The following is a 27,450-nucleotide window of genomic DNA, read 5'->3' on the forward strand; positions in this document are numbered from 1 at the left end:
CGATGAACATCTTCTCTGAAAACTCTTTGGTTGTGTGTTAATGATTTCAGTACAAGGTCTTTGTGAAGTGATAAAAGCCTCTGTGTTTTAGTTCTGTGTTTGGCCTTATTGATCAAATGCTTTTTACGGTGTCTAAGGTAGTCCTAAACTGTCCTAACTTAAGGTACTGTAAAGTGCACAAAGATATTGATTGTTCCTATTACACTTTTTTTTGTTGTTTTTTTTTTAGAGAAAGGTGTTCAATAGTTTGCTTGATAACAGGCTCCATTAGAAAGAGGGCACTTGAATACAAGCAGAGGCCATCAGGCCAAAACATTATCATGAAGGTTGTGTCAAGGCAAACATGAATGATTTATTACACATTGTATACTGGAGATTAGATAGGATCTGAAAATAACAAACAAGTGGTTTGGAAAACCTGAAAGCATGTATGTGGTAATATAATTATTAGGTGAGTTTTATTGCATTTAATAACTATAAGTGAACAGTTTAACACAGTTAGACTTTTTATGGGAGATAAAAAAAGAGATAGAAATCTCTAGAACCTTACATCGTTTAACAAAAGATAATTTCTGTTGATGCACCTCAGTTTCAATCTTGTTTATCAAGTAGATCTCCAGTCACATTACCCGACAGCTATGTGTCAAAGTAAATTAATTTGAGGCCATTTTGCGAGATTAATTAAATGATTCTTGATATTAAGGACTGAATGAAAAATGGGAGGAATGGTTTCATTTCTGACCTTGCTCAATTTTTAATGAACTCGCTACGGCTCGTACAAAATGGCTCTCTCTCTCTTATAAATGGTGCTGTACAGTAACTTCAACAAATGGTGGGCAAATTAAAGGGCTTTTATTGTCTCTGGAAGCAGCTGTCTGTAAGTCATTGAAACCGAGACGATTTGAAGAATACGCTAACCTACTACATTTATAAGATGTGAGGTAATAAATGGAAAATAAAAGTTGTGAGAATGTCAGGTGTATAATTAAGAGCTCAGATATAGTTACTTAGAGTGAACAAAAGGAGAAAAAGTAGTTGGTGAAAACTTCTAAGGTTTTGATTAGATATGTTACAAAGATGCATGAGTATGCGACAGTTGTGTGCAGTGCTGCACTACTCGGTGCTGGCAGGGCATGCTCAGTGTTAATTACGTGCGGTAATGAGAGAACAGAGCCAGACTGTGAGACACATGGTATTTTTAGAGCCTCTGCAAAGCGATCTAATGCACAGATTCAATCTGCACAGAGACATACCGATGTACTATTCCAGTTCATCTCTTTATTTTGTCATCCTACCTTTAGGCTCTGTCTGCTGATCATTTCAACAAGTGTGTGGATGGAGAAAAAATCAAGTGAAGAATGGCGTTATTATTAACACTACACTATAAGGTTCAGTTCATTTCTAATAACTTACTTGAAATGCTCAAATATATTGGTTTATGGAGTTTAACATTAACCTTGATGATACCTAGTGCATTAACAAGTGTAAACTATTGTATCGAGATAATCTTTTACCTTATATATGAATATTTTATTGTCTTTTTTGTATAGGTCAGGTAATACTTAACACTGAGAAACATTAGCTGGGAACTCTGGACAATGAGCGGGCTATTTGAAAGAGTTTGGCTAGTTTAGTTCTGGCTAGTTCTAATTGTAACGACGTATTAATCAAGAATCTGCTGTCAAGACAATGTGATTATGAATCCAACGAGCCTGCTGTTCTTCAAAAAGAAAGTTCAGACAGAAACTCTAACTTGACTATAGTGCTCTAATAGCCTGTTATATGAGCGATATTATAAGATCCTTTATTTAATTGGTGGCGTAGTATCTAAGCAGTCTGGAGCTATTTGTGGTCTGGTACAATGCTGAAAATGTCAGCTGTCTTCTATTTGAGTATGTTTTATAAACCCCACTGCAATTCTCTGGGTCTTTATGACCTATCAATACAATACTTAAACTAAAGCTGGCAGGGAAATATAAGACCTTCATCCGCCTTACACTGAAAAAAGTGTTTCATTGGATCAAAGTAAAAAAATTGCGTCAACTTGTTACATCTAATTACTTTACTTTTTATCAACTTAAAATTTTTACTTTGAAAAGAATTAACTATCTATTACTTAGCCAAAGCAAAAAGTATCTTTGAATCAAATAATATTTTTAAGTTTAATGAGATCTCAAATTATACTTTGTCTTAATGTTTTTTCTTTGTATTAACTTAATTATTTTACTTTCTATCTAACCAAATATCCAAACAAATACAATTTAAAACATTGATGTAATATGAAAACAAAAATTACTTTCAGAATGTGTAATTTTATCAACTAAGATGAATGACTTCTAGCCTCAAACATTTGACAGTTTATTTTGTCATAATAACATTCTGATACAAATACACATGCACAGGCACATGCAACAGAGGGCAATTAATTGAGTACTTCCACACCGTCAATGACAATGGAAATGTCCAGTGCACGACTAAGAGCATCAGTTTCACGGATCACAAAAAACGCCATGGTGGTCTTTTCAAATTCTCTCTCTGCTTCCTCCCTCTGGTCAGCCTAAAAACATAGGAGAGAGTAAATTGAGGGAATGTGAAAAAAAAAAAAATAATAACAAAAAATATCCCTTCATCTGAAAATTCCAAAATTTATTTAGCTTTCCTACTATGGAGGTCAATGTAGAGCCCAAACGTCTGTTGCTAACTTTCATTCAAATACCTTCATTTGTGTCCAGCATAAAAATAAAATGTAAACGGCTTATTACAAGAGTAGAGTAAGTGATGAAAATTTTTGGGTGAAGATGTACTTTTACACTTTCTTTAGCTTTGAAAATGCTTTTAAACACTTTGTACAAGCAAACGCTCGTACAATGTGTTGACCATTGTAGATAATCACAGACATATTCGTGGAAGAAAGTCACACAGGCTGATGTGTAAATGATAACACAATTTAGTAATTTAACTATAAAGTGATATGTCACTACCAAATAGAAATTTAGTTAGGATGCTTTGAGGGCGAGTAAAACATAGGGAAATGTTGATTTGGTAGTGAAATATAACTTTAAGGCAAACATGGTTGTAGAATATTTCAGTAGTTTACATTGTCTATATTACCTGGTATTCTTTGATCAGACAGCTTGCATCTTCACCAAGGTATGTGATCAGGCACTTCAGCAGGCACTCTCTTCTGATGTCTATGTCCAAACTCTACAAAATGTTCAAGATGTATTGTTTTTATTAGACCAATACACTACTAAATTGATCACCACAAGCAAATTTGTTTGCATGTAACCAATACCTGATCCATAACTTTAATAGTGTCCTTAGTTTTCTCACGGAGGGCTCCACCTTTGCTCCTGATAACCTGGAGAAGCTGAGAGCTGTCTGTCTGTCCAAAGAGGCCATAAATCTTGATTGTAGAGGTAAGGTCGTGATGCGAAAAAATTCTGCATTAATCTGTAAGAAAGAGAAACAGAAAATAGACTTCTGAAAAAAAAAAAAAAAAAAATTACTTTGAGAACTAGTTGTAAAAGACATATGCACACAATGCATTAAACAACAAAACATATAATTAGGGCATCCAAGACATTTTCACATTGAGTTACTTGCCAATGAGAATGGTGAGGTAGAGCATAGGAGAGAAGAAAGATAAATAACAAGACTTATCCTCCAAAGCAAAAATTAAATGGTGCAAATTACTTACGTTTTTCATGTGGCTGGATTATTCAAAACCTGTCCTAATTGTTGTTCAGCAGTACCCCGTCCTACAAAAGACAAAATGAATTAACCACCTGGCTCACATAAACAGATCACTTATTTGCGAGTATGCTGGTCGACACAATGAGTTAAAATAAGTGTTTAGGCATGTCACTAAAGACATGTGTTTGGGCCTTCATGTAAAGCTAATGTTAATCATGAATGAGAGACCATACAAGTAAGCAGAGCGAATAACTTGCGAACATGAGTTTCATAAATCAATAAAAATCATCATAATATATACCTTCATAAAAACGTTAAGTCTATACAAGTGTCTGAAGCGTGCATGTACTTTATACATGTAGCAGTACAGTATCGCACTCCAGCATACCCGAAACAGTCTTTATACTACGTTTCAATATCAATCCATCTCACCTGAAGCAGTTTTCTTGTATTATTTTATTTCCACTCGGTTTAACATTGTAATGAGGGAAACGTGTAAACCTTCTAAACGATTTAGAGCAGTCAAACTAGTACGTTAATACTAACCGTATGTAAAACACCAGTAAAACATAACATTTTATGAAATCATACACGTATAATTTTAATAATACGGCCCAGATGTACGTTTAAAATTACTTACCAATTTTCTTTATTCACGTTTTACCACGCCGAGTTCATCCATGCGGTTTAACAAGAATGCTGAACGTCCTCACGCATGACCCCGGATTACGTTATAAATCACGTGACAATGGGAACCAATATTTTAAATTTCAATTTACAGAAATGTATATTTTACACTAACAATACATTCTTTTAATTTTACATTGACCAAATATTTACATAACACTGATGGCTAGACAGAAAATGTAATGTTTTGAGTTAGATCAAGTAACGTTATAACGACTTCTTTAGAGTAATGACATGCCATGTGCACTTTTTTTCAGTGTATTGACTCAAATCTAATGTACTCCCAAAAGTTTACACTCTCTTAATTCATAAGTCACTGTGTTATATTTAAGCTAATTAAGACGGACATTTTCGACATATTTTGTGTATATATTTTAATATTCAAACGGCAGGAGACAGTACTGACGCTGTGGGTCTCGTGCGCGTGCCTCCGGTGTACAAGCACAGAAAGCCCTTGTGGGATTAACGATTTCAGTTCTGTTTCGCGGCTAATAGCGGTTTTAAAATAATCAAGCTCTTAATTTTTGTGTCAGTAACTTCATGCAATCCGCCCAATTAAAGATGCGTGGGTGTATGTACATGTGACAAAACGCACCCATAAAACAGTTAACTTATTCAAACGCATCATATAACGTTACATATTTATCAGATGCAGTTACAGTAAATTAAAGCATTTTGTATAGTTACTCACCGATATTGTGGAACTGCTGTCAGCCGCAGTCTGGATGTGAGGGGAAACAAGATGGCCGTCGATCGTAAAATTCTCAAACCCAACCTCGATTACGTCAGTGGTCACGTGGTTTACACAGAACGCAAAATTATTGATTTGATGTGTAGCAAATAGTTTAAATTAAACCAACAAAACTTAGATTTACTTTAAATTAAAGTAAATAATTTACTTAAGATCAAGAACAAGACAGAAAATTAAATAATTTAAGTCAGATTAAGTATAAAATGTGCTTTAGAGTAATGACAGGGCTGTTGCACTTTTTTCAGTGTAGTTTTCACTACTCTGTTGAACCTAAAACTTTATGGCAATAAACTATAGAAATGTTGCTCAAATATTGATGGTTCTTATTTAGATGACTTCTACTGGCAAAAAGTAAATAAATAAAAAAGACAATTTGAAATATTGGTGCCGGCACTGGCAAGTCTTATGAGTATTATGAGAAAACGAACGAATCTCTTGTGAAAAGTCAGGCATTGTTGTTCTCCGATCAGAACAATTTTTCACTTTTATTAATAATAATAACAACACAAAACACCCTCTAACACCCTCAGTATTGGTGAGTGACAGCTGCGGCTGGTCCACCACTCCCCTGAGCCAAGCCCTGTCACATACACGCATGCCCAGCATGTCAGCGTCCATCTGGGATCCTACCCTTCAAACTTCTGTCGCCCAGCTCCCTTCCGGCAGAAAGACCCAGGGACGAGAGTGTGAAGTCAGGCCTCACAGGGGCAAGAAGAAAGCCGTCCAAAGCCAGCTGGTCTGGCTTTGAGGAACAAAAAAGGGATAGAAAGCAAATGAGAGAACGTGAGAGAGGAAGGCAGACAGAAAGAGAGACAGAGAACAAGAGAGAAAATTCAATTAATACCAGGGAAATTAAGAAAGTAGGAGTGGCACACCTGAGAGAGATACCTGAGGAAGGCTAGCAGCAGGTTCTGTGAAATTAATCGATCATCACAAGAAACAGGTGAGACACACAGCCATTCACAGATGGGGAGGGGCAGTGGGGAAGATGCATTGTATACAAAATATTAACACATGACCTGACTGCTGGTGATTGGTAAGTAATAGAATGATGGAATGAAGATGGACATAATCATTAAAAACATTTTTTTGTATTTTGTTTACTTTATATATTCTGTTTTCATCATCATAATTACACTTAAAATCATCAAAGTGAAATGTTGGAAGTTGTAGTTTTGTTTTTGTTTTTCAGGATTGCACCACTTCATTTTACTTGAATCAAATTTAAACTCTGCATAGAGGAAACCAATTTTCTAGTAGGATCTTTTAAAAGAATCATCTAATTTTGGTTCAGTATTGACGTATATGAATATATATGGAAATATTTCAGTTGTACAGCTATACCTACATTACATTTCATAATATTATTTAAAGAAATCTCCTTCAAGGGCTCAGCTTTTTTTTTTTTTTAATTGCTGTAAACTTAAACTAGTATATACATATACAGTATATACATTTCATGATCATTTCACTCTGCTTACTGGCTGTTATCTACAATATTTTCAGTTACAGCTGATTAAACACTAAATTTAAGTACAAATTGTGTTTTTGTCTAGCTAATCTCTAGACCACAGGTGGCTGAGTGTTCAGTGTGGTTTGTTAAGGTTCTGGTGCCAGTGGGTGTTTGCACAGGGGATCCGGAGTATGTGCCTTGCCCTGATGGGACTATTTTTATGTACAGCTCCAGCTTTACAAGGCTTCAAATAGAATGTGAAAAAATGTGAAGTCACAGAGGGCACATAATAAAGGATTTCATCAATATCCATAGCCATTTTCCAGGGAGTTTGCACTGGATTCTATGGCTATATCTTCTATTGTAGTTTATTTCATGTTGCACTGGTTCTTGTCTTAAGAAACGTAATAATTAAGTACTTTTACATTTTTGGACGTTGTGAAGAAGAATCAGTAAGGAAAATATTGGTTAATTTATCTAAAATCTCTACAATTATTCTAAAATATAAATAAATATTATCAAAGTGCAAAAAAAAAAAAAAAAAAAAAAAAAAAAACAACAACAACAACAACAAAAAACGAACTGACAAAACAAAACAAGTTAAAAATGTTATTAAGATTAAATATAAAGTGCATCCATGCAATCCATGATTGCTCATATTTACCTTCAAGATTTATGTCAAGGTGCAATTTGAAAGTGCTTAAAACACTGGATATAAAGGTCAGTGTGTGTTAGTAATCACCTGGTAAATTTATCTGTATTGTTGCACAAGTTAAACTGTACTGTGGATTAGAAAGTTATGAAAATTATGAAACTCTCACTTTATTTTAGTATTAAGATAGGCCTAATTATTGTTTCAAAGTAAAACAAACGTAATTTTATAAATGTAAATAATTTATGAAGGCCTCATTCTGCTTTGTTTTATTTACTGGTCTCTGTTTATCCATTTCGAATTGTTTTAACGTGGTAATTCCTTTGATCTCCCGCGTGTCCCATTTCACATGCGGTAAAGCGGTGGTAATACAAATTCCCTTTAAGTCCCAGCAAAAACAACTCATGTTCAGTACCACACCTCTTCCACAGATCCTACAACTACACGTGACACTGCCACATGCAACGTAAAACGCAGCCAACCTCTTTTCTCTGATTGGTCACTGACAGGCCGCTGATGGATTCGATTGGATGAGAAACATGTCACTTCATAAGCATTGACCCTATTGTTACTGTTGTTTTATAGAACTTACGTCAACCGTATCTAAGTTAGCGCCAGTCTAACAACCCTAATAAATATTAAAATTGCTCTGGACGTAATGGGCTTTTAGCAGGCAGCCAGTTATCGTTGTTGTGGATGATTTTACTCAACAGTGACGTCTTTGTTAACTTTTTGCGCGACAGAGCCTGTCACTTCCTCGATTCGATGACATGCACATATAGTTGGCTATTCGCGTTGTTTCCTCGCTTTCTGAAACTGTTAAATACGGTGATGTCATGGTGTGGCGGTTAGGGAGTCATTTCCTTTCTCACTTCATTTCGCGCGCTCACTTGGTTTGACGCTTTTTACCTGTGTTAAAAACACAGTATCGAAGTACTTTCGTATTGTTTTCAGTATTTTTAAGTCGCTGTTCTTGAGTTTTTAATGTTTGTTTTTAAACTGAAGATGAGACACGAGTAGAGTAGGAGGTGGAGGACGAGGAGGCGGTGTTTTATGGCAAGCTGTAGTAACAATTATTTCTTAAGACTATTATAATCTGTTTAATTGTACTAGGTAGCCTAAAAAACTAGGAAGTAATCCATTAGTGACCCATAGTTTGACCTTTTTTGGCTACTAGCCACCATCCTTAAACTGCTTACTTTTTTCAGTTGTAATAGCACTTTTTTTTGCTTTTCCAGTTTTAGTTGTAACTACTTTATTGGACTATTTGTCTATGTCTTAGTTACTCCAATAGTTAAGCCAACTAGTATTTCCGTTTTTTTTAAATAGCAGTTAAATAGATATTAGTACCTATTAGACTCTAATATGCATTCTGATAATTACTTATAAATATAAACTTTACTTATAAGATTAAAATCAGTCTATAAAGTAGTCTGTTTGACTAGTAATCAAATAAACTTTAAGTAAAATGACATCTTTAGGAACTAGAGCTAGTAACTAGTCATTTTAGTAGCCTACTTCTATAGTTACAGCCTGCTCACACCAAGGACTTATAACTATAAAGATAACGATAAAGATAGTTCTAAAAATCATTCTCAATATTAAAGAATAACAAAGTCTAGAGCAAAGCTTTAACGATAAAGGCACGGAGAAACAAGATTGCTGAAATCACTTTCAGACAGTTTATTTTTCTCCAGCTGATGAATGATAGAAAAACATTGACACCCAATCAGAATCCATCCTGCAATAACAAGCTCAAGAATTTAAAGGGGCAGATGAGCATGTGCTTAGAATAAAGAGACAATATTGTCCACTTGTGTGGATGCTAATATCTTTATAGTTATCGTTTTTGGTGTGAACGGGGCTTTAGGCCTATTAATATTCCAGTTTTCTTTGTAGCAATTGCATATAAATTAGTACCTATTTATTAGACACTAATATGTAATATAATACAAGTAATTTGTTTGATAAGTCATTGCATAAATTATTATTAAAAATGTGTCTTCAAAATAGGTACAGTAGGTCTACTATCTAATAAATAATCACTATTAGAGCTATAGATTCCAGTAATCTGGCATGGTTAATAGGGATAGTTACTGGTGAAATTGAAAAAGAACCTAGTCATTATTTCATACCTTAAAAAAACAAGTAACAGTAATGTGGCGATAGACACCATTTAGTTTAAAAGAATATATGTTAAATAGGCTTGCCGCAGGAGGTTGACTCCGTCTAGTGTTCGTCATATTGGGGGAGGAGCTTATGTTGTGACAAGAGCGACTGCTGCTTCTTCTGAGTTTGTCAGCTCAGCTCCCGAAAATAGAAGCCTTGTGTCAGTGTGACTGAAAATACATTTATGTCACAGTGTATCCACGGGAGTCACTGATACACAGTATCTATATACAGCGAGGGGGACCGCGAAGCAAAAAAGGTGAGTCTCAAAAATAGCAACAATGTTACACGGCAGCGGAGTTGGAGAGAGAGGAGGGAGTCGTGGAGTGAGACTGGATGAGCGCAAATTAAACGCGTTACAGTTCGTTTGGGAAGCCTAAACATGTTTGTCATATGTGTGTCTCAGTGTTCGGCAACACGTTTGGATGTGTTTGTTGCCGAGTCGCAGGCTCCAGACTGAAGTACAACAATGTTTTTCGTGCTCGTAATTCTCTGTGAAGTGGTGCTCGTGCGTGGTTTTGGGTTCCACTTTGACACTTGGCGAATGTTGCGCTCTAGTCTCGCCTCATTATTTTCCGGGTGGTGTTAAATATTTATGGAGGGGCGATTGAAAAAGACAGATATTAGTCAGGAAAGCCAGCAGATATTTAATGTAAAATTAGAAATTGTTTTGATATACTTTGCAAACCGTAAATCTTTCGCTTCTGAATATAGTTGAAGAGGATCACCTGCAAATGTTCAGAACTTCAAAACAGGACAAGATCAACTTCAGGACCCGTGTGACATAATATTTCTATACTTTATTTTGTCTTCGAAGACTGGTAGAAGTCGCAGGAATTGCATTCTTGCTTTTTGGACGGAACAATTATTTAAAACATCCAAAGGAGCAGAGACAGCTACTAATTTACTGTACTTCGGACATTATAATAAGGGATTAGTAAATGTTTTACATTTTAATACACATTAAAACACGCACAAGTCAACAGGGTTAAAATATATTATCTCCGTAGACATCTAAAGCACGTCCGACTACTTTATGAATATTAAGGAAAGTTATTGATCTTTTATCTTGCCGAACTAAGAAACTTATTTTGAAATTTGGAAGTTATTGCAGATAGCTTTCTCTGTGAAATCTAGATGGTGCTGGTCTCTTGCAGAGCTTGGGATAGTTAGCACCAGTAACAGCACGAAGTGTCACATAGGTGAAGCTTCGCAGGCTTTATTGGAGTCTCTATAATGTATGTTAGTGTATAAACTGAGACAAGTGTAAATTGATGCGATCAATTATTTTATAATCGCATATTAATTTCAGTTGTGATTTAATGTTATTCTTGAAATCACAAGTTCTTGTTACAAACTAGTGGGAGGTCTAGCTATTGTGCGGTACCCGATTGTGACTCACATGCAAGGTCATTACTGCATTAAAGTTATTGAATTAAATCTGATTTTAATTTCATTCATGTTTAGTTTGGCCATTAACCAACAATTAGTAACTGTTATTAAAAAATAAATAAATAAATAAATAAAACCCTAGACTAATAGTGTTTCACTTTATGAAATTTACAACTGATTGTATTGAATTTATTGTTTGGTATTTGTCTCATCACCTTAATAAATGCTTGTTTAAAACGTTAGCTTTAGTATTTTTACTTAACTTATGGACTTAGACAAACTATAAAGGAAGGTTAAATAAACCCCCCCCCCCCCCCTTAAGAGCTGCTGACTTTGACATGCACAGAGAAGGAACAGCCTAATCATCCAGAGGCAGAGATTGTAGTACTTGTGCTTGTAAGATTACACATGACTCTGTTAATGGCCTTGTAGCCCGCCATTTAGTTATCGCCAAAGTGCCTTAGACTCACCTTAAACACAATATTACAAGATGACATGCCATTTTGACCTTAACATAAGTCATAAATAATTAACAATTAAAATAATTATCAATAGATAAAGATATCAAATTAATAAAAACCACAATAAGCCACAATGTCTCAAACTGTTGTCCGAATGTCAAAGGCTAAATGGGGCTATGTTCATAGGGTTGCTCATTGCTTGTGTCTGACAAGCATTGTAATTATGAGCCACACAAGGCAGGCAGTCAGGTCACGGTACATCATGATGAAAATGACATCAGGAATAATGTTTTTCTGTCCCACTGATTGTTCGGGTTTTAAGATGCTTACAACCAGTGGTCAGGGCTCAGCACACCATAGATTCATTGATTAGTTCAATATTTCAAGCCACAAACAGAGTTGGTATAATAGAAAAAAAATCTTGCACCTGATTGCTTATTTAGTGCTTGCGTGTTTTCGTAGAGATATGTAATAAAAAAATTGTATGTTACTAAATTATGTACATTTGTGTATTGTAAAAAAGTGTAATTACATCTGTAATTAATTTTTGTAATTATACTATAATTATCAAATCTATAATTACACTGTTGATTCTACCCTATACTCTTGAACTCACCCTTAAGAGAATTCATATAACACATATTTCACCTCAGTAGCAGTAGAAGTATTTTCCAGTACACACACTAAGAACATTGTACCAAACTTTTTTGTATTTTTTTAACATAAGCAGTTGTTAAAGATATTTTAAAAAAGTTGGACCCAAGTTTAATATAATTGTATGTGTGTATTTGTGAAGAACGGTGTAGGTATTTTAATCAGCCTCAGTGTCAGAATCGGTTGTTTTTGATTGTTTGATCTCTGTGCACTGTGACTGAAATATTGGTTCATGAACCATTTGGTTCAACACACACTGAAGTTATTTTGTTGCAAATCACATTAAAATATGTTTTAATTAAATTTGTTTTGCTGCCCTCATTTTCATCTGAGGTACACTGTAAAGAATTAATATCCTAGTCAAGTGCATAATGTCATCACACTTTTTCCATCTGGCTTTCTGTGCGACTTCATTATAGTTTAATAAGCCCAAACTAACACGGGGTGCAAAGTCAGCACTGAAAACATCACAAGGAAACTCAATAGCTTTCTGTTTACACACTCGACAATGAATTAGTCAGCGAAGGAATTCTTTTAATATTCTGAATGCTGTTCACCCTACATCCCCTTCTTCAAATCCGATAAAGCACCACATCACACTTGAAATTGGTTTCATGCTGTGCTCTGTTAATAAAGCATCTTTTGTTCACGTATGGTTTCTGTATTACTAGATACTGCCACCTTAATAGTCATTCTAATAGACGTGACTTTTTGCATCTTGCATCTTGAGCTCTGAGTTCCTTTTGGCTATAAAAGGGCCACCTCTTAATATTTCTCCCATAGGCTTGAGGACTGTAGTTTACACTTCATCAGGTATAATGCAACAGATTTATAACGTATGCTATACGATGGACTCAGACGCACTGTCAGTGTGCGTCGTCCCATGGGCGTCTGTCTATGAATGTTCCGTTCTTGTGAAATAATGTCAGCCATGGTGAAGTCGAGCTCCAGAGGTGGTGATTGGTGTTGGGCAGGGTGGGGGTTAGAGCATCTCCCACTGTGCTGTTCATAGCACTCCAATCTCACAGCCTGCCCTCAGCTCCTTCCAGGAGAGAGTGAATAGAGAGAGTCTGGAGTGTGTGGGCGAGTCTGATCTGCAATTAACGCTGGTTGTCAGAAAGAGAAGGCTGGCGTTTACACCATGATTCTGAATCACTGAGCGAAACACTTTTCCTCTCTTCCCTTCCCCCTCAAACAGGGCATTTTACCCGAGGAGGAGAAAGCACCAGGAAGCTTGAAAGTAGAGAGAAGCATTGAAAGGGAAGGAAGAAAGAACGTAAATAAGACCTGAGCTGGATATTTTGGGTCCAGGACTGAGGATTGCACGGCTTCGTTTGTTAGGGTAAGCCCAGCTCTTCTTCTCTTCCTGTCAAACAATGCTGCATCTGCTTTAATTACGCAGAGGCTCACTTTTTTTGTATCAAATCTAATGAAGTAAACTTGATACAGTGCCATATGGTCAGTTGACGTCTAATGTTGAGTGCCTGCTGTACTCTACATGCACGATATGATTTATATGCTGAAATTCTGTTGAAAACAAGTAGTTTGTCTTGTTCCAAATAGGAGTTACACTTGCCATAAAGAAGCTATAGTGTTTAATTTGACGTTTAATTTCACGTTAGCTGAATTTAAAGTGAAACACCCTGTTTTTAAGTGTCTTATTTGAGTCAGCTGCAACTGGCATTGTTCAGTCTCAAAGTTAGCCACAAATGTTATTTAACAAGCAGAGGCTGGACCTTTAGAAAAAAACAAACAAACAAAAAAACAAGAGTACTGGTATGTAATTTTGTTGGTCTGTAAGTTTTTTAGAAACAAGGTTTAATCATTTATTATTTTTCACTATTGATAATGTGATGCAATCTATTATTTAGAGACTCAGATTGTGTAAAATCTGCATGTTTCGTCTGCATCAATTATCTGTAAATTGACTGAGCTTACATGAAATGTTCGAAATGTTAGTTTGCTGTCATTGCAATATAAACCAAAACAAGTAACAACAAAACCACTCAATGACACATTTGTGCAATCCTTACTGGAAACAGGCCGTTTTAAGGGGACGTCAATGACTCTGTATTTGACGCGTCATGCTCATTACTTGTTTGAATGCTCTTGTCGCAGGCCTATTCTTTTTCCCAGAGTGTGAAGACACTTTAGCAGTTCTGTTCTAAATATTTTTTCAGATCAGCCCTGTGGAATGTGCCGTACTTTTGCACCATGTCCATTAAATCACGCTCGGTTTTCTTTTTGTGCAACGGCTCTCTTTCACGCTTGCTCAGAGCAGCGTGATTCATTGTTTATTGGAACCCTATCATTGAGCTGGAGATTCCAGCATTCTCCCGTGAGACCTGGAGGCAGGATGCAGAATCTTGAGCCCAGCAGATAATGTTTAAGCCATAGTTTGCTTGTGTGGGCAATACAGACCTTTTTCCCTCCTCTGGGAACATCTCGGAGGATTTTTTTTATTCGATAAAAGGCGTATAAATGGGCCGCTTTTATCACCATAAAGGGCAGAGTTATGAATATGCATCCACATGCATATATTCAGTTGATTTTAGTCTGCGCTGACTTCCCTCTCTATTATCTGCGGTCTTTGGATCGGCTCTCTAACCCAGCGGAATGTACGATGTCCCAGCGGGGTCACCCCATAAGTAGCAGCTCCAAAACCAGAAACCTCTGGCTGCCTCCTGTCCCACCACCACACCACATTGCCACACTTTCGATTCTAAATGAGTTACTAAAGGATATGGGGAACATGTTAGGCAAACAGAAAAGCCATAATTTAAGACGCGTATCAAAATATTAGCTCCTCATTTACCTCGCATGCACACACAACTGCGTCTGTTGCAAGCCGTAAATAGGTTTCCACTGCACTTGCCAAATAAAACCATCTATCAGGTTCTTAGGCTCCTCAGTTTTAGCTTTATTAGGCAGCTTCTTAATATGTAGCGATGATGATTTCCAAACCATTGGCCCGGGGATTAGCATCTAAATTGGCAGAGGCCTACTCACCACATGAAAATACAGCTCACTTTTTGACATGAGGATAAGATTTCAGAGTTAATATTGGTTAAATCGTATTTAAAGTGCATAGCCAGCGTTGCAGAACGGCTGGGGCAAAAAAAAGCACGCACAAAATTATAATTAAATAAGAGCATGTGAGAGGGACTTACAACTGAGAATTATCTGGCTAGACACACGTCAGCTGAATATATTCATGTTTCTCTATTTGTCACTACCTAGAAAAGCCGTCGGGTCTGTCTGGATCATCAAGAACCAAATTTAGGAGAGAATGCTGGGATAAGTTGTCAGTGTGACCCAACCAAAACAATTGTAAAGAAAAACTTCCATCTTTGTAGTTTGAAATATGTTTATTCAGTATGTCAATAACCTCCATTTAACTTCTGACATTCATTAAAGGCTATTAAACATTAATGACCGTCAGAAGTTTAATGGAGACTCTGTAGTCCCGGAGTGCCATAGCCACACTGTATCAAATTTCTATTTAAACAATATAATGATCATTTTTAATATCGTAAGCATTTTAGAGGTACTTGGAAACATTGTATTTTTAGGTTCAGTCTGTAATTTTTAACTGGCATTGACCGACCAATAATTTTTTTCCATGCATAGAGACAATTTAGTAACCCATACATGTTTAATGTAATGGCATGTTTAATAGCAGATATCATCTGCTGCGAATTATCTATCTCTTTAGTGCCTCACAATTTGAAAACTATGCCTGCATTGTCTAAAGAGACAGCTAGCCTTGACCTTTTGACTGCCCCGTCCTTGGTTGTGACCCCTGGTGGTAAGCCACACATACGGTCTACTCAGCACATGTCCTGCTGAGCAGTGCAGAGAAGCTTAAGGACCGACGGCCTCTTTTCGGTCTCCTTCGCCTATTCTAAAGATAAAGTCATGGTTGACGACCTGGTCGCTCTAGTCCCTCTAGGCCGTGGCTGGGTCCTCAGCATCACGGGTGTGAGGCTGGAACCAGAGCAGCAGCCCAAAGCTGCTAATCCTCTTTCCCTGCTGATCCTCTTCCTCTCTGCCTCCTCACCCTGCCACCACACTGCCCTCTCAGGGTTAAGAGGGCAGCTTAGGGAGGAGTCCCATGTTACTCAACACCAGAGCAAAACAAAACAAAAACCTTCAAGTGCTGAACACTAATCCGTCTAGTCCATGGAGGGTAACTTACCGTAGATTATCTCATTTTGCGGGTCAACGATTAGCCTTGACTCAAGCTTCATTATGAACTCCTATGAGTGCCGGTTTATCTTGAAGTGCCACTGTGATCAGGATTATGTCTTTTATTATCTGTTGTCATCAGAGTGTCTCCTTATCCTTCTGGGACCCAGCAAATCATTTTTGTCCTCTGTCGGGACATATTTATTTATTTAAGTTTTATAGTAAACTGATCAAAAATGACAGTCGAGATGTATCAGTTTTACCAAATATTTGTATTTCAAATAAATGTTTTTGATTTGAGCTTTCATCAAAGAATCCTAGAAGAAATATAAAAGACTGCTGAAAAAAAAAATAATGATATTCACAGAAAACTTAAGAAATGTTTATTCTTTATTATGCTCTTATTATGCTCTTTTTCCTTCTGGGACCCAGCAAATAATTTTTGTCCTCTGTTTATTTATTTTTGCTTTATAGAAATAACAGTTTTACAGTACACTGATCAAAAATGACTGTAAATAAGTATAATTTTACTAAATATTTATATTTTAAATAAAAGCTGTTCTTTTGAAGTTTCAAGAAAGAATCATTGACATTGAAGACCTGTAGCAGCTTTGAATTACTTTTTGAGTGTGAGACAGAGCATATGTGAAAGGATAACTTTTAAAAGCTTGTGAAAGTTCTCTCTCACAGCTCTCTCTTTGTCACGTGATGTCACTGAGTGTGGCTTTGAGGTGGGCTTGTGTGGATGCGTGGTTGAGACAGGCACAGCTGATGGTTCGGAGGAGTGATGCAGACTGCACCTGTGTTCCGCCGACCCCCCCACCGTCTCTCATTACCTCTGCTCTGTGGGCACTCATATGTGCGTCAAACTGCAGTCGTGCGCTGCTCCGCGTGCTCAGGATATCAGCATTGAATGCTATCGTGGACACACCTAAGAGAAACGTGTCTCAATGGAACCATAAAGTAATGTTGTGCATATATTGTTTTGAGCCGACATCCCTTCTGGCTTGTTGTTTTTCTCTTATATCATAGTGGGTGGGTTTTGAATGTGATGTTGTTTTCATGCCACATTATTGTTTTTTATCATCACCGTGTTTGTAGTTTTAAGGAATTGTTATCGCATAATGGCACATCATCTGTCACTCATGACAGAGTTGTAATGCCAGAGTGACAAGCACTTCTTTTAAAAAGATACAATACCACTATTTTATTTCTACTAGTTAGACTTCCTTCACAATTAGTGATGGTAAAATCACGGTGTAGTAACGCATAGTACTATATAATGTTTGTATTGCAGTCACACAAGTGAGATGTATTCATTTCTCTGAGTGATCCCTCAGATATTCACAAATTTCAGTTTAAATCAGACACTGGTGCTGGGTGAAATAACTAGAAAAAAGCTCTTGATGATATATTTATTTCTTAGTATTTTATATTAATATTAATAATATCTTAATATTTATTAATTGAGGAACTGTCAGTAAATGCGACTGAACAACCACTGTAGCAAACTTGAAAAGTTTAATGCAAAAAAAAAAAACCCCGTCAAATTCAGTATACAAATAATCTAGATAAAAATAAACAAGGCATTTTTTTTTTCAGAATTTGAACTAAATTTGAAAAAAAAATTAAAAGAAGAATATGCTAATCATTTTTGTTTATATAGGCAATGATTTAACAAAATGCATAATAATTAACATTAAATGTCTGCATATTTATTATTTATTTATTTATTACTTAAAAAAGTCACAGAGACAGCGGATTAATTCTTTGATTGACTAATACTACATTAAGCATACATTTGAATAAGTTAATTGAAATATATAGTTTGATTCACAGAAATGAAATGAAATTGCCAACTAAAATGAAGTTGACATCAGAGGCTAGGTAAAAAGTGCATTAAACTTATCACGAGGTTGCTTCATTTTATAGTTGCAGCAAAAGCGTTGTGAATAAATTGTGAAAATGTAATAAATTGCCCAGCCCTATGTCACAATGAGCTGAAAGCATGTTTGGCATGTAAATTATAATAGCAAAACCATCTACTTGTCCTGGGTGTGTCGTTTGTTTTTGTTTAACAAGACTTTTCCTTCTTGCCTGAAGCATAGTTCTCTTTTTAAACTCACTTGACTAACCTGAAAATTATAAAACCTTAATGCTAGATAGAGTAACACATCCAGTCTTGAAGGAAATAAAACTATAATTAATTACTGGGAAAAAAAGTTTGTTTTGTCACACTGTATCATTTCATCATGAATGAACATTGTTGCGGTCATGTCATGTCAGAACCTGTGGCACAGTAGGAAATAATGCAGCTGTGCTCCACAAACAGGAAGAAAAGGGGCCCTCATCCGTGTTTTTCCCAGTTGTTGGAGCGATTTGGTGAGTTTGTGGTTGCAAAAGGATATGAACATGTGATACATGACAATCAGAGAGCTGTATTGTAAATTGTTATTAGTGGACATATAATTATTGACTTTCCTTTTTTGGATTGAAGTTTTAGCACTGAGTTATTCTGATCACGAGCCAATGCAAGAAGAAAGAGAAACCCATGCTGGAGAGGAGGCCATTATATCATTGTAATGACGGGCAGATATGTTCAGAATATAAAATGTTAAATTACTGTCTTTTGTACAGCGCGATTCCTCTCTAACCCTAAACACATGTCCGATCTGGCTGTGAACCCTGCCGATATACTTCTGGCACGCTGTCACATCTAACGGTGAGGTAGTTTTAAATTACCCTAATCCCCTGAATTTGTGAAGACGTAATTCCAGTAACATATGACTGCAGTGATTTGTCAAGGCCTCCTGGAATATTTTCCATCTTTCCACTGTCTGCAGCACACTGATAGCAGGATGTCCATGTAAAAAGCTCCTTACTAGATGTAAATGGAGCTCTTTGTCTTAACTGTGCTGAGAGGGAAATTGCCTGTGCTCTTAGATCTATATTCAACACGACGCTGTTCAATGGGCTCTTTTATTTCACTGGTGTTCAGCTGAAGAATTTGACTATAGCGGGCCCTATTCCATCTTAAGTTCTGTTCTGTTGCCGGATGGAACCAAACTCAAGCTTCAGAGAAACATCAGCCTGTTTTCTGTCCATTCAGTTAAGTCGATTTCAGCACATTTCATTGCAGAACCTAATGATTTAAAACCAGTATGACATAATTTGACTGAGAAAAGTATCTGCTAGCTTCAGGTGCTTTGGCTGTCGTTGAGATTTTCTCTCCATGGTCTTGTATCCTGTTCTGAGCCGTAACCGAATATTGTGAATAGTTAACTATAGTAAATCTCTGTAGTGTGTACATGTTTTATTAGGTTTCCCCTTTCATTGATTTTGCACATTGATGAGATTAACTCTCACAGGTCAGCAGTGTCCGTCTATTTATCACGCGGCTTGCCATTCTGATATCGGAGAGGAAGCATGGCGAGATTGGTACAGGCTGAAAGGCCGATATGAAGTAGTTGACCTCTGCCATGTAAGGAGAAAGAAGTGGAAGCCAGGACAGGGAGGTATCAGTTTTACAGGCATGACATCACCCTCCCTCTGGTGCTGGCACTTTACAGTGAGGGAAAACATGACGCCACTCCCTCAGTAAAAGTCTGAGCAGTTAAAACACAGCAAAGTACCCAGGACAATAAGATGCACATGTTACTTTGTTTCAAGTATTATAATTGGTTATATATAAATCTTTCCGGTATTTTAGTGAGAAAATTGAGGTTGCACTCTATGGTGATTGATTCCGCCAAGTGTACTATGTCATATAACTGTGTTCTCAAACTCTTGGGTTGTACTACACGCGTAAGTGCGTAACGTTCTGCTTGTTGCCAGCTTTTTCGCTCTCTCTGCTGATCCAGGTGAAATATAACTCGGGGCTTGGTATCTCAGCTGCTCTGTGGCCATACTTGGCCAGCATGTCTGACACCCGGGGTCTTATCTCTCACTCGGCTGTCCCTCTCCCCCTCTTCGCCGATCGGCTGTCTGTCAGTGGCTTAGCTGCTAGCCTGCTTCAGAGCACACATGGGAAGAGAGCTAGCCCGTCACTAACCACCCAGTCAGGCCACAGGCTATCAGGGAACAGTTGGGCTGAAAAGATTCCTGGGAAGGCAAACAGCAGGGCTTCACTCTCGCTGGCACGGTGTCACGCTAGACCCTTTTGTCTCTGTATTTTATTTTTAGATTTTCCTCTCCATCTTAAAGTTAGTCTTATTGACATTGATGGTAGAAATGAGACATGTCAGGTGGTCAGGATCGAACCAGCATTTCCCATCAACCCCTATGCCAGATCTCTTTCACTGGTGCGCCCGGACCTCAGGTGGCACATGTTGTCAGCGGCGTGCTAATCCCGTCCGATTCAGTAATGAATTAGTTTATCAGTCGCTCTCAGGAATAACCGTATCGTGTTCCTAAACCAATGTTTGCACTTTGTTTCTCTGCATATAACTGAAAGATTTGCCTTACCTAAAGAAAGTATTGTTTGTTATGCTACACAGACCGAAGAATTCCTGCTAACCGAAAAGCAAACATACGCAGACATATCTGTGCACTTCAAACCTTAGTTCATTGTGTGGAGTTAAGAGAGACTGCATTTAGAGTCCATTAGTTAAAGAGAAGCATTTTCTAAAGAAGTGCCCCCATTGTACAGTGCATTGCATAAACACCAGCACAGCTTCAAGCAGACGTTTATATAGGAGCATATCTATATTTTAAAATTGTGTTGCACTGAATGGAGGAAGTAAAAATCATCACAGCAGCCTCTCCAGAGCATGTATGCCACAGCGACCATTCTTTCCTCTCATTTCGTCTCAAACCATTTCTCATCAGGTGGTCTTGTTCTGCAAAACAAAGAGTCAGTGGTTTTAACCTTCTGCAAAACTTAACAGCATTATCCAGCTAAATAACACTAAGTGGATTCTACCATTTCATCCCATAGTGAAATTAAAAGAAGGCAGTTTGACTTGCCAAATATAAATTTTTTTTGACATTCTCTTGGAATTGTAGGGTACTATGCAATTGCATTTTTCTTCAAGGGCCCCGGAGAGATGCAGCTTATGGGCTGGGTTGCCATCATGTCATTTTGAAAAATCACACGAGGGGAAGCATTTTTATCCTGAACATCCTTTTGCTTTAGATTTCAAACAAATTACATGTAGCTTCATTGTTACTCAATTCTTTTTCTTTTTTTCATAGAATGTCTTTTTTTATCTGCTACGCTGTCTGTGTTTGTCTGTTTTGAGATTATTGTACATTATAAATATATATATATATATATATATATAGAAAGATTGATACACAATTGATGCACAAATCTCATCAGTTCACAACCTTTTCCAGTTTATGAGTCATTGGAATCCATGCTGCCCGGATTGCATAAACCTTTTACATAATGGAGTATTGTAGAACAGTGGGACTGAAGAGGATTGAAATGTCATAGGGAAAGAGCATAGTATCAAATATTTATTGTAAGCCGCTCTAAAGTTTTCTTGTAAAAAGCTACAGTATCTCACAGGTCAGGCAGAGGAAATCATTTGTTGTCTGCTGTGACAGCTGGAGTTCTAAAGTGAGGATTTTTTGTTGTATTTGGCTGCTGAGATTACCTTAGGTATCGCACTATTATCACACTATGTTTTTATATGTCTTTAAGATTGCATAGTAATAGCATGCTAACAGCAGGCTGTGTTTAAATTATTAGATGATTTGTGGTAAAAGTGGCATCTTTAAATCCATTCCCTGTAAAGCACATCTGTACTCTAAGTAGGCAGCTCACAAGATTTTGGAAAGCAGTTACAGTATTGTGAGTGATTTGTCTGTGCAGGCGAGGTTTCTTTGAGTTGTGTGTGCTTTATGCATTAATGCACAGCATCTTTAATACTCACGCGCCACTGTTCCCTGAGGAGAAAATCTCAATTCATCTCTACTGTTTATCATTTCTGAGCTGAGATCTGCGCAACATCAAAAGACCGCCATGCCAGTTAACACTGCTCACAGGGTGGCTCTGGGCAAAATGGGGGGTAGTTCTGAGGGTGGGCAGACACTTTGTGCATCAGTGGGGGATTAGTTATCTCTGGTGATGACTCTCTTTCTCTCTGTGATGATAGACAGTCATGCAAAGAGAGCCAGGAACACATGCCATCACTTCATACAACAAGTCCAGAAGAATGCTTTCATGCAAACATCTAGAGATCACACCGACTTTGTGTGTGTGTGTGTGTGTGTGTATCAAGCTGTTAGTGTGTGAGAGAACAAAAGGAAAGTCAGAATAAATCTTTGAAAAATTCATGCACTTGAAATGAATCACAGTAAGCATAAGTTCCATTTATCGACAGATTCATAAAAAAAACAAAAAAAAAAAAAACTTAAAAGACTGAAAGTTTTAGTGCCAAAGTTTGACCTGTGAACTCCTGCTGTAATTTTACACTCTGTGACCTTTTACAAAAGAATAAGTATAGTCAAAGAGCACATTGAAATACATTTTAATAATGCATAATCTTGAGAGACTCGACAAAGTGTGGAGTAAGAAAAATCCAATGCTGACTTTTGTGTCAGGACATTCTGTCGGCATACTGACATACTGTCATAATGGATTTTGGTGATGACATTATTTTCAAGACAAGCTCGCAGTTCTTTCTTTTTGATTTGTCTTGTGATGGAGATGTTTAGTGAGCTGGTGTGGATACGATGTCAAAGACGATCACACATCAATCAAAGACCCTGATATTTTGGTTGGTAAGCTTTAAGTTACCTACTTAAAGAAAAAAATTTGAATGAGTAACTGATTTTGCTGCTGTGATGCGACACATTACGGAGTAAAATAATGTTTACTGAGGAAAAAAATAAGAGCATGACTTAATTATGTATCAGAAATTGATTGTACCATAAAAAGTGGGCTTCCAGAATTGATTGTCCATTTCCACCAATGTTTGCTTAAAATAGTATTTTAAAAACATACTGTTTTAATAAATGTCCAATCTCAGGGATTCTTCAAAGCAAATTACTGTAAAGAAATGATTGTGTTTTCACACACACACACACACACCCACACACACACACACACACATATATATATATATATTATCGAAATGTAATAACTTGCTTCGCTTTTGAAATTACTTTACTTTTCTGATGCTTTGACTAAGGTCACTTATTATGAAAAGAGAATGATAAAAAAAGAAGAAAAAAAAAAGATAATTTCCCTCTGAAATTGTTTTAATTTGAAAATGTCACATAATGGAAGCTAAATGTGTCTCTGCTATTTTGTTGTCTTTACTGTAGATCATGCTAAAATCTCTCGTCTCATTTGAGCTGGAAATTGGCAGATATAAATGTTGAACACAGTGTGTTTCAAATATTCAGTTGTTTAGTTGATACCCTTTTAAAGACTTCTGCACTAAACTGATGGCATGGAGTTCCATCACTTTTATTATAAACTCCAAAAACCCAGATCCCAATCACAATTAACATGAGCAAACGTTCACCTACCCAGCACAGTGGTCTCCCCAAATGGAATGGATCGAAATATTCGGAGAGGGTCATCGCTTTATCCTTGAGAAACTGAGAATCCATTCATCTGCTCGGCTTGGAAACCTGACTGACGCAAATGGATCACTGGGAATATGAGTGTCCCAGCAGTAATTATGTTACAACGCTGCTACCGCACACGACCAGAGGGTAGGGGGGTGGGCGGTGGTGAAGAGAATAGTGATACTTGTTTCATTACAAGTTTTTTTTTTCCCCCTCTTTTGTCCTTTTCTTATTGCTTGTCATATTCACACACACACACACACACACACACACACACACACACACACACACACAACACACACACAGACAGTGCACAACGAGTGCCTGCTTTAAATCAGTCATGACATTTACCATGTGCTGAAGAGTGAACTTCACAGTAGCACGTCACACCTAACAACTGTGCAATCAAAGGGTAGTTTTAAGTGAGGCTAGTTGCACTATTTCTTGTTGCTCTTTTCTGCTTCTGACTTTCTACAATTACAGATGTCTTTGTCATTTTTTTCTGTGGAACATTTAGCGAGAGCTAAAAGAAAATGATGTAATGGTTGATCAAGGAGGGGACAGCGGTGGGAACAAGAGCCATATTGAAGTTTTCTCCATGGCTTTTTCAGCACGGCCCCCAAGGCATCTTCTTAGTCAAAGTCACCTTGTGTAGTCCGCCCCACTCCCAGCTCTCGACCTTGCTAAAATCCTTGATTGATTGCGGGCACGTCTAGTTTTAAACGCTCTGCATTCTTTCACTGTGAATGTAGCTTGTTTGTATTGGTTTTAGAATTTGAAGTAATAGACATTCTATTTGTGAAAATAGCATGGTTTTTAGTGTATTTTTATTAGAATTTTGCAATATTAGTTGAAAAATGTTATGTTTTTACCCAGATATTCGCCCTGATTTACTGTCTGGAGAAGTTGACACTGGTTGCCGAAAGTCAGAGCCATTCTGCAGAATCTTAGTTGACAGATTTAGTATGAAATCGCTTGGTTTATGATGGTCACAGACTCTATTTTTTGGCTTCAGGCTATTAATCTGTCCAGTCAGAGAATAGCAAACATTTCATATTCTGAGCCAGTTTTAGAAGACATATTGTTTTCATAGTTTCTTTGTGAGTTTGTTGTGATTGGAGCGACTTTAAAGTCAGTAGTGTATGATGCCTAGTGTTTTATAATCTGTTCAGATTTTGTCTTGAAGTCATGTAGTGTATTCCAGCCTGAAAATGTGACCAACTTTTCCAGCTTGCATATAAAAATTAATTTTCATTTATCCATCCACTCTTCAAACTGCTTGACATATATTGGGTCACAGTAAATGTTCTATTAATTTATTATTTAATTATTATATATATATATATATATATATATATATATATATATATATATATATATATATATATATATATATATATATATATATATATATATATATATATATATATATATATATATATATATATATATATATATATATATATATATATATATATATATATGATGACATTTAATAAAAGACAAAGATCTCAGATGACCGAACACCTGAGAAGAGATGATGCCATTTCCCCTAGAAGACCTCAGATGATGCCAACCCTCATACAACATGCAAAACTTTAACTTTCTGCATTGTGAAAAGCGCTATACAAATAAACTTGAATTGAAAACTTTTGATTTAATTGATAAAAGAATCTTCTGTGGCTATACTTTTAGTTTATAATTTGCTGTTTTAATTGCTCATTTTTTTCAATAAATGAAGATGCATTAAATCCACAAAATTGCATAGAAACAGATTAAGGAAGTTAAAAGGCAGCAACAAAGCAAACAGAAGTTATTCAGTTTAAAAATATTTGACATTTTGAGATGACATGGATGATAATGACTGACACTTACCTATAAATGCCTCTTCACATTTTAAGAATAGAAAGGGACCTGATTAATCATGCATTTTGGGAATTTTTCTCTCTTTTTACCATATACTGTTATTACTGCTGTTCAAGCCTGGGAGAGTTTAGATGTGGTGATGGCATTCTGGAGGTGAGAAGTGGCTTCCACTCACTCACCTCCCTGCCTCTGACACCGAGCTTCCTGTGTTATAGTTATACACGAGCTGGGCAGAAATTTGTCTCGGCTGGCATTGATCCTGACAGGGAGTATAGCGGGTTCAGAGGAGATTTGTTGAATGAAGTATGTCGTTATTAGCAGAGATTAAGCATCCGATGACTGTCTGCTCAGCAGTATCAGAGCTGCTCATCAAACAAACACTATAGGAACATCTATCTATCTCTTAAATCAAAAAAAGAAAAAAAGAGATCCTTTAAACTAACTGAATTCAATTATGGATAGTGGTTCTACACAACCAAATAGTTTTTTATTATCTTTGCAAACTCGACAACACGTTTGAATAAGGAAGAAACTATGTGAAATAGTAATGTCCAATCAAAACAACTTATTCACACCCCTGTAACTTGAACTGGATAAGTTTAGTGAACATGTTTTGGTTGATTAAAAAGTGGTCAAATGTTTTTCACTCTATCAACATAAGGATGTTTGTTTCAAACAACTCCTTTAAATTAATTAAATAATTAATTAAAATAATGGTTCCATCCAATTAGTTTAAGTTACTTTAACAAAATACTTTTAATATAAAGTTACTCCCTTCAACAAAGCATTTTGTGTGTGTGTGTGTGTGTGTGTGTGTGTGATTGTCTTGTAATGAGTCATAAAAGACAAAATATCACAAATGATCAGTGTATTTGTTAAACAAGTGCAATAAATACAGTTACACACAGTTAAATAGACCATATTAAAAAACTGCACAAAATAGCAGAAATATTAAACTACTGTCATTTCCTAATTGCCATTTAAAGGTAACTAATCATACCTTATTCCAGGAACAGGAACTGGCTCCAGAAATAGCTTCTGCTGTACTTCAGATGTGTACCTGAGATCAGGATGGTTACTCAAGTTCAGTCTTAATATCAGTCCCAGAGACATGGTTTTATATAGGGTATACTGCTAAGGTCCTGAAAAATGTATCTTCCAGCACTCCAACATCTGCAGGCCTGTCTTCAATGTCTGCACCTTCAAATCATATAGCATACAGTATATTCCCATTAGTCTTCTGGATCACCTGCTGGCTATGTTTGTATCCTAGAGAGGATATTTAAAAGGATGGAGTACTCTTAAATTCTTGTGTAACTTTACCATAGCATTTATGATCCTTGAAAAAAAAAAAAAAAAAAAAAAAACATGTTCTCTAGGACTACTAGGATTTTCATTTAGGTACTTCAATGCCATTAGTCTAAAGATGTATGCAACAACATTAATTAATTTTAGCCTTTACATAGAGGTGTTCGATAGGACGTTTTTTGATCATGGATGATAAAAAAGTCTCCATGATCTGCTTTTTGCTACAGCGCACACTCAGCAGCAGTTCTGGCTCATCTGTCTCAAGATACTGCATAACGACATACATTCACATCAGTGTTAACTCAGCGGTAGAGTTACTCCAGAGAACATGTCACTTATATGCAGTCACAAACATACATTATTTGCATCTGCTATAAAGCCTTGCCAGTTAAAGTTTAATTCACATGATGTTTTGACGTGCGCTTTCTCTGGGCATGTACCTGAAACGTGTACACTAAAAACCCTGTCAAACAGTGCCTGATTACTGAACAAAGTTATCTTTTGCCCTAATACTGTTAAAAAACACAAGGTTTACACATAAACTCAGTTGGTTATGTCTAAAATATAGGCCTAAGTAAACAATTGAGAGAAACGGATGCGTGCCTGTATATTAGATGCATGCAGCTCTTAAAGGGACAGAACTAAACAT

The 27,450-nt window shown here is 36.6% G+C and overlaps 1 protein-coding gene and 1 long non-coding RNA gene across 28 annotated transcripts in view; one reads left to right on the forward strand and one right to left on the reverse strand.

Annotated features, from left to right (window-relative positions):
* Positions 1–2,345: 2,345 nt before the first annotated feature.
* Positions 2,346–5,280, reverse strand: LOC127977056 (uncharacterized). 11 transcript variants are annotated; one of them, XR_008158087.1, is made up of 5 exons: positions 5,075–5,280; positions 3,697–3,761; positions 3,296–3,483; positions 3,112–3,204; positions 2,346–2,557 (listed from the first exon to the last, which is right to left on the reverse strand). It is a non-coding gene; the product is annotated as an uncharacterized LOC127977056 (long non-coding RNA). The 11 variants fall into 11 exon arrangements; XR_008158081.1 differs by having other exon boundaries at positions 3,701–3,761; positions 5,075–5,277; XR_008158083.1 differs by having other exon boundaries at positions 3,296–3,453; positions 5,075–5,272.
* A 493-nt stretch (positions 5,281–5,773) lies between these two features.
* Positions 5,774–27,450, forward strand: part of LOC127977042 (myocyte-specific enhancer factor 2A-like) — a 97,343-nt gene continuing 75,666 nt past the window's right edge. For 6 of the 17 annotated variants that reach the window (XM_052581700.1, XM_052581705.1, XM_052581707.1 and 3 more), the window contains exons 1-2: positions 5,774–6,077; positions 13,114–13,257. The gene's annotated coding sequence lies outside the window, so the exon portion shown is untranslated. Of the gene's footprint in view, positions 6,078–8,017; positions 9,668–13,113; positions 13,258–27,450 lie in introns of those variants that run through there. The other 11 variants (XM_052581714.1, XM_052581708.1, XM_052581711.1 and 8 more) reach the window with 7 other exon arrangements.

The sequence above is a fragment of the Carassius gibelio genome, chromosome B18 (genome assembly GCF_023724105.1).
Source record: "Carassius gibelio isolate Cgi1373 ecotype wild population from Czech Republic chromosome B18, carGib1.2-hapl.c, whole genome shotgun sequence".
NCBI classification, from domain to species: domain Eukaryota; kingdom Metazoa; phylum Chordata; class Actinopteri; order Cypriniformes; family Cyprinidae; genus Carassius; species Carassius gibelio.